General features: G+C 35.7%; 1 pseudogene; it reads left to right on the forward strand.

Moving 5' to 3' along the window:
* The first annotated feature begins 568 nt into the window (after nt 1–568).
* On the forward strand, nt 569–691 carry LOC138399278 (U2 spliceosomal RNA; annotated as a pseudogene).
* Nucleotides 692–9,008: the final 8,317 nt, after the last annotated feature.

Here is a 9,008-nt window from a genome sequence, read left to right on the forward strand (position 1 = left end):
AATCTTCCCTTCACTTTTAGGGACTATATTAGGTGAACTCGTTATTATATTCCCTGTTGCATTAGCTAAGCTTTCCTTCAGTAACACAATTTATTTTTATCTTGAAATTAGTAGCAGCTTTATGACTTTTGACAACTTCATATCACCTTCAAACTCATCCTTACACTCACCTTTAGATACAAAATGTTCAAATTCAAACTATATTCTCTTTTGAAATACCAATTAAATTTAGAGGTGATATTAAGGTAAAAATGAAAGTAGAAAACACTAGAGCTTTACTTAATAATGTTATCATCAATCTCTATGCCTGGGGACCAACTTATGGTTGAAACATAGTCCTAACAAGTTCCTTCCAATATGTTCAGTAACTCATTTTCCTTGAATGGGGTCCCAGGTAGCCCCTGATATATACTAACTTCTGAATAATATTGAATCTTGAATCGTGTGATGTTCCACTACACTAAGCAGTTCTGTCTTAATTTTTAGGCATATTTTTAGCTTTCATCATAATAGGTGCTGTCTGCAGAGTGAAGGAGAATTTTTTTTTTTTTTTTCCAATTTACAGAGCATCACTTCTTGGCCTTTCCGCTAAGATCAAGTGTATATCTGTTCTTATCAGTTTAAATTTACAGAACTTAGAACTTGAATAGTGTCTTAGTCTGTTTTCTGCTGCTATAACAGAATACCCAAGACTAGGTAATGTATAAAGAAAAGAAAATTATTTGGCTTACGGAGGCTTGGAAGTCTGAGATCGAGGGGCCACATCATCTGGTGAGGGCCTTCTTGCTATGTCATCCCATGGAGGTAGGTGAAAGGGCAAGGGGAAGCGGGTTTAACTCATCCTTTTATCAGGAACCCACTCCCGCAATAACTAACCCACTCCTGAGGTAACAGCATTAATCCATTTGTGAGGGCAGAGTCCTCCTGACCTAATCACCCCTTAAAGTTTCCACCCCTCAACACCATTACATTGGGGATTAGGTTTCCAACACATGAACTATGGGGGACATATTCTAATCGTAGCAAATACCTAATGGAAAAATACCATAGAAGAAAACCCCAGATCAAATGACCTTTTTTACTAGTGATTTCATATAAGTTCCTCAAGTTAATTTTATCTTTTTTAACTCATAAAATTTGCTATAAAGAACACAGGTGATCTAAATAATACGAGTTTCAGATACAAGTGGAAAGTCATGACAATTTCCCAAGATGCTCTTTGGGATAAGTGGAATCTCCTCAGGAACCACTTCCCAGATCAATCCAGCCTGTCCATAAAAACACATTTAAATTGTCCTCTCTGAGCCTGCTGCTAACAGTTGTACTCTTACATTATGAATGAGTCTTTCTTGTTGCATGAACAAACTGCATAGTGTTCCATTAGTGATTTTCAATTTCATGCTAAGCTTTGCAATTTATTAGTGTTATTCAAGCTAATGTACTATTATTTTGCATATTTTATATAATTTGTTATTCATGCAATGCAATATTTAAGTATTGGGGATCAATAAGTCTTCTACATCATTTATAAATTTGTGTGATTAAAGACTAATTCAATTAAATATCCTACTACATTGACTTTGTTCTGGGAGTTACTTTTTAAAAAATTTCTCCTATCATTTTCAAAACTTGGGACTATGTTTTGGTAAGCAAATTTTTTAAAAAATATTTTATTAGACAACATGAGTATTTGTATACATGTATTGAAGCTATATGGTAATAAAATTCAAATGAATTTGAATTATGAAATGGTAAGTGGTAAGAATGAGATAAGTTTGTACAAATTTTGCTTTATGTTCAGGAAATCTATAGGACACATACACTTAATTTTTCACATTTACTCATCTCTGTGGTGCTTGTTTTAAATTCTGGAATGCAAAATCTGCTAGATAAATCTTTGTGTTTTTAGCCTAAAGTTAGGGGATGGGAAAGAAAAATATATCATATATCTCTTATCTATGCACATACACATATACATACAATGTTTTAACATACATTTAAGTGTTGGAGCAACCTTCCTTTCTGACACACTTACCTAGTCATTCATCTCTTATCAAGTTCAAGGGCAAGTGCAGAGATCCAGGTACAGAACCTGTACCTGCTTTGCTCTGATTGGTAAGACTTGCCAGATTCATGCATTTATTAATGCTCTATACCTAAAAACAGGAGTTGTATCAGCAAGAAATTTGGTTGGCCTCACACTAAAGATAAACCATTTACTGCATTTACTATAAAGATATATAAATTATTACTACAGATGACATCCTGTGTTCCTGATCCCTATTCAGACTGGAAGAAGACAAATGCGCTTCTCTCAAGGAAGGATTATTTAGTGGCTTGAGTATCTTCCTCTGTCCTATTGGCATCTTGTACCTTTCTTCATTTCTCTGGTCATTCCTATTTATACCAAAGTTTTCTGTTATTTTTGAAAAATTCTTATGAACTAACTCACATGCATGCTCTCGTTCTTTATAGTGCTGTTCATTTGTAGGCATTTAAAGTCATTTATTTTCCTACATGGTTTTTCTACTATATTTCAATTTCTCTTTCCTGTGGTTCTTACTGTTGCCTAGACTATAGGGTTTTCTAACTTTAGATGTTAAAACTTTAAAATATTATAACCACTTATTGTCCAAAATTCATGAGTCACTTGGAGTTTGTCTATAAATAATAAAAAATAAACATATATGAAAATATTTTGAAATTTTGAAATGCTATCTTACCTTTTTTAAATCTAGCTTTGAAAAATTATAGGATATTTCTAAGGATTTGAGCTTCTCTGCAGGAATGATGGAGACAAAACTTTTAGAAAGAGCTTGATTGTTTAATAGAACACTTTATGTCTTTGTAAGGCTGTCTCCAAGGCAGATTGTTGTAATATAATTCTAATTTTCCTATTGACTCGACTTAAAGACTAAGAGTTTCCTTTGAATTCCTTGGTTCAATTTTTTGAAGGTTATGAATAGTAGCAGGACGATTCTGCCTGGGTCTGCATTTACTCGATTCGGTTTTCTCTGTATTATAAGGTGATGGTGTTCATTCCTTAGGGTTCATTAGTTAATTCTCTGAACAAATATTTGTTGATTGACCACTGTGTGTTAGACTCTGCACTACATGCTGGGGACGTCATAAAGAGAACCCCCACATGGAATCACTGCCCTAAATCCAGGTTCGGAGCCCAGGAATCTGTATTACAACCGCCACCATAGGTTTTTCTGATGCTAATGCTGTACAGATCACACTTGAAGAGATAATATTTTAGTGTACAAATGCATTTAAATATAGAACTGATAAACTGTGAGCTCTGAAATTAATCCTTTAAAGACGTAATCACTACATTAACCAAAATGACAGCCGAAACTAAAAATAAATTTTGCTCACTGAAGCCAAAATAGGAGATGCCCTCCCGTCCCCCAGGCCCTGCATCCCAAAGTACAGCAGTGGGGCTTGCAGTGTCCTTGCTGTCCTGCGGTGAGAAAATGCTGCTTTCAGAACACCAGCAGCTGGAAGCTTAGTTGCTACATCAGGAGGAAATTCATGGCTCCACAATTTCCATATGGGTATATTTTAGATATGAAAATCCTCTCCATATGGAAAACGTTATAACAGGGAATACAAGTGAATTAGTAATTTCACAGCTTTACATACCTAAACCTTTAGCATTAAAGTAATTTTCACTGGTTAAATTTAGAAAATAAAAGAGTAAATCTGCCTTGCTCTTGAGGTTCACTATCTTCTTTTAAGTAAAAGTAGATGTGGTGCCATAATCATATTAAAGGTGAGGGGGTGACTGTTTAATTTGAGGATGTATCATTTGCATTGCTCTCCTTTCAATCTGTCCTCAATCCTACCCTATTCATGAGCTTTATATGATCCACAGTTTTTCAGAAAAAACTAAATCCATTTATTAATCAAAATCATTGCATTTACTTCTTATCTTTCCCCCTTTTCTTGGGAGAAAACATATTATATAGATTATAAAACATATTGTATAACATATTGATTGATTATAACATAATTGGATATCTATTATATATTATTAAAGATTATTTATATAGAGAGATTATATAGAGATATCTGTATATAAATAGATAGAGATATATAGAGATATCTATATATAAATAGATATTATTCATAGATATACCAATGATATCTTTTATGTAAGATATATTTATTATATGTATTTTTGACAGATACACTGATATACACACTGTAGTAAGTATGTGTGTGCATACACATACGTATATATTAACTAAGGCTATTAACTTTCCAGGCTTAAAAATTAGAGCCCCAAATAAGGTTTCTTTCAAACATTATTCATAAATAAATTTGAAAGAAATCCTACATTAAAGTATAATTTTTCAATCAGAAAGTTCCATTCCAGTATATGTGTAATCGGAAAATCTTTTCAAGACTGAAAGGACCAAAGTTCACAATGTCAGTCCTTGTTTATTTAATAAATATTTGGACCTGGACTTAAAAACTGGAGCACTGTTCTAGTTGTTTTTGAGGCATCGCTGTTAATTGGATGCACAAAACTCTACGGAATATATGAGAGCTTTTACATTGTGCAGTCTGTGTCTTCTATCACCAATAGACAGATCAATACATTTCTATTTTTAGAAATCATGGAGTTTAGAATCTCATCTTAAAGTTGAAGTGACTTAAGAAAGAACAAAATCTGCCAGCGTCTGCAGTGTCCTCCTGTGAAGTCCTGAATCCACATCCAAGTGCACAGGGACCATACAGTCTGAATATTTAAGCTAGAAGATTTATAGGTCATCCAGCCACTTTATTCCACAAATGAGGAAACAGAGACATAAAGCAGCTTGATCTGAGATTGTTGTTGGTAAAGCCAGGAGTAGAATCAAAGTCCTTTACATCCTATCAATCAGACACAACACGAAAAAGATTTTCTAGAAATTTCCCCGTGTTAAAATTTTCATGAATGGCTTCATTGCAGCACAATATGGAAGACAGCAGATACTCCATATATAACTCAGTTATTATTTGTCCCAAAACAGTGTTCTATCTGCCTGCACTAGCACTGTATAATAATGAAAAGCTGAGTGCTTTTACCATGACAGATGTCAATCATTCAATCAACCCCAACATCAAAATGCATACCAAAAGTTTTTAGATGTATTCATTACCAAGATTCCTGCTGGTAAGAGTAAATAAGGGCTCGGTAGCTCACGCCTGTAATCCTAGCACTCTGGGAGGCTGAGGCAGGTGGATCGCTGGAGGTCAGGAGTTTGAGACCAGCCTGAGCAAGAGCGAGACCCTGTCTCTACTAAAAATAGAAAGAAATTATCTGGCCAACTAAAATATATATAGAAAAAAAAAAATTAGCCGGGCATGGTGGCGCATGCCTGTAGTCCCAGCTACTCGGGAGGCTGAGGCAGTAGGATCGCTTAAGCCCAGGAGTTTGAGGTTGCTGTGCAAGCTAGGCTGATGCCACGGTACTCACTCTAGCCAGGGCAACAAAGCGACACTCTGTCTACAAAAAAAAAAAAAAAAAGAGAGTAAATAACGTAATAAAAACTGGAACTATTGAAATCCAAAAGAATAAATTCGTTGAAGGAGGAAAAAGGTTGAAGGGTGTAAGAATGTGTTTTACAGTGGAAAACAGTGACCTGATGAATTAGGAGCAGCTCAGAATCCCCAAGGCTAATTTTTCAAATGTAAAACATGGTTTTCAGGACCTGGAGCAGCACAGGAGCCCTGAACCTCTTAGATGCGGGCGTGTTGGTAGAGCACAGGCTGCTGTTAGGAATTGTGTGAGTTGAAACTTGAATTCCAAGAGGAGGATGGTAGGCAGATTCCTTTGTGAGTCAACTAACTGGCTTGAACATATAGAACAACCCACACATCCACTTGTTTTTGTGAGCTCCAGATGGATAAGTGGAAAATAACCATTTGGCACTAGAATTTAGAGTTCACTCATAAACAGTACTACCAACTATTCCTATTTCAGCTACAGTGAGGGGGTCTTCCAGATAACTAAATCAGCAATAAAACAATTGGAAGGAAAAGTGCTTAATATTTGAGTTTACAGCTAAAGGAGGAACATTATTCCTCTAATTCATGAATTGAAAAGAAATTAATACCACTGAAATAGCTGTATAAATCAGTTTCTTGTTTTAAAAGATGAAGAAACAATTCCTGCCTGAAAGATATTTAGAGTTCACAGGCCTCTCAGTTGGACTGTTAATTTCACTGGTAAATTATGTGAATATAACTAATAAAAATGTGTACAAGCTTTCATTAAAATTATATTGTTGGCCCAATTGAAACATTTTTAATGATGAGCAGCAAAGTCGTTTTCCTATTGTTGTCACAATAAGTTGTCTTTAAAAACATCTCTAGAGAAAATGATTAATTAGATTTCAATTATGCTGCAGGAAAAAAAAAACGTACTTTACATACTCGCACACTAAAAAGCATTATAGTATTTCTTTAATGTGTTTAAAAATTCAAAAATGTTTTTAAAAGCCACTTAAAAAGTCAAAGCAAAAGCAAGCTAATGGAATATGGTGTCATCCTTCAAGTTGATGTATGTTGAGTTTCCCCAGGTCCTTGTGTATGACATTACACAGACATTGTTGGAATTTTTCTAAGTTAGCTTTGAAAATGCTGAAATACCCATTATGATCTGTTAACAGACACAAGGATAATCTCTGGTTCTGCCATGACTTGAATGAAAAACCTAAATTAACATTACTCCCCTTTACAAGGAAGGTAGTTTGCAAGGCATAGCTGCCATGTTTGGCTTGTCTGCACATTGGGATTGAAAGCATCTCTCTCCCTCTCCCTCTCCCCTCCCCCTCCCCTCCCACTCCCCTTCCCTTCTCCCCTCACTTCTACCCCTCCCCTTCCCCATCTCTCTCCCACTGCCTCTCTTCTCTCTCCCTCTCTCCTCTCTCATCCTTTAATTAACAAAGTATACATTCTCAAATTTCATTCTCCTTTCTCCCTTCTTTCCTTTTTCTTCTCTCTCTCTCTCTCTCTCTCACACACACACCCTTTCTTCCTTTCTCCTCCCCATATTTCTCAGTTTGTTCATTCATTTTTTTCTTCCTTACTGATGTCTTTTCACCTCTATTTTTATTTTCACTTCTTTCCACTCTCCTTAGTCCCAATTTTCATTTTTCTTTGGCTTCTCAGTAACTCTTCCCTCAGTTAAGTACAGATTACAAATCCGTTTCTAACAGCCTTAACTGTACTTTGTTACTCAATATGGTCTAATTAGCAAGAGATAAAATTTTAATAACACAGAATAAATCATCTTATATGCCATTAATAGAAATTTGATACATTTTTGTATCAAATATGTCTAGAAATAAATTTTGGTATTTACTTCTTTCAGATGACATTTACAATATTTTTAAATGGCATTTGTTTGGAAAAGCTACATAGGAAGTTTATATTTCTCAAAACTTTCAAAGTTTAACAAAAATCCATATTTATACAGTACAGTAATACTTGTTATATTGAAGGTTTTTCAAAACTTTAAACTATAATCCTTACAAACCTGCAAACCATGTTACCATTATAAAAATATTATTTGCATGAATACATATATTCTTCTTACATGTTTTTTAAATTCAGTGAATTACTGCAGCTTTGTGATATGCCATTATATGTTCTACTTTTTAAATTTTAAAATCAAAATATTCAAAATATAATGGCTGAAAGTTTTTCTTAGAAAATGCTTTCCATTACCCTAAGAAAGCATCCTTTGTTCTGTTGAGTGTTTTTAAGACATAGCCCAAGTTTCCTTTCTCTTGAAATAGTTCTTAAGTATTAAATATATTGCCTCTTATTTTCAATTTTCTCCTTCACTCCATTTCACACATCCAAAATTATGTAGTTTCCAAATTGCATCGGCCACTGGAGGCGAAGCAGTTTTGTCTCCCTTGGTTGGCTGCTATAGGAGAGGGCAGACAGGATGAACCGGATGAGAACCACTACCAGGAAAAAGACAAGCCACATTTTCAACCCCAGGTCCTACTGGTGCAAGTGATCCATGGCCCAGTGAATTGATCTTCGAAACCTCCCTGGCAGAGAGATAACTCTTTTATAGATGACACTTCCTCCCCCACTACAAGGGCACCCTTGGTTCCTGGCTCTGTGTCCTGAGGTCCACTGTCCTCTCAGAGAGTACTTTCCTTTACAAACTACCATAATATGACTTTCTAACTCTCTTTAGGGCAAATCCACCTACTATCCACAGGGTCCAACTCACATTAGCACTTAAGCTCCACCCCCTCCCAGCACACCCACAGTTCAACCCATACAACACAGTCAATGGTAGTGGTCCAAAAGTCTGAGTTATCCAGACCTAGAAATACCCCATGATCCCTCATGGGACAGGTGGTTCCATTAGGATAGCCCAAGGTGAGTTTTAGCACTCTAAGTAGAATAAAATAATTTATTAATAGAAAGGGTTTTTTGCATTTCAAGTCTGATCCTTTTAAAGGTTTCCCTTCCATTCTGTAGGTTGGCTATAACTCCTCATTTTTCCTGGTATTCCCACAAGAATAGAATCAGGCACACACAGGCACACACACACACACGCATCACTCAAAGACAGACAATAATTTTCAAAAAGAATAACAGATCCATATTAAGGAAAAGAAATGCGTATCTAACTAAAGCTGTACTTAGGAAGACATCAGTGCAATGTGGGGTTGCTACCCCTGAATTCTAAACCTTGCCCAGAGACCTAGAAGTACATAGAAGGTAGTATCTAGTGGCAGCATTTTAAGTCTACAAAGCTGTGTGTCCCTTGACAGACACTTTCTACATACATGAAGAAAGCCTGGACAGTAGATTTTAAATGATCTCTAAGGCCACTCGCCTACCTGTTGAGCAGAGTGTCAAACTCTAGAACTCCAGTTTTAATTACCCAGGGCACTCTTTTCTGATCGAACCAGGAGAAAAGTAAACTTCAAAGAATTGAAAGAAGCAAAAGCCCACAGTGAGTCCTCAGGCTTTTTAAACAT

This window comes from Eulemur rufifrons, chromosome 18 (assembly GCF_041146395.1).
Source record: "Eulemur rufifrons isolate Redbay chromosome 18, OSU_ERuf_1, whole genome shotgun sequence".
Lineage (NCBI taxonomy): Eukaryota > Metazoa > Chordata > Mammalia > Primates > Lemuridae > Eulemur > Eulemur rufifrons.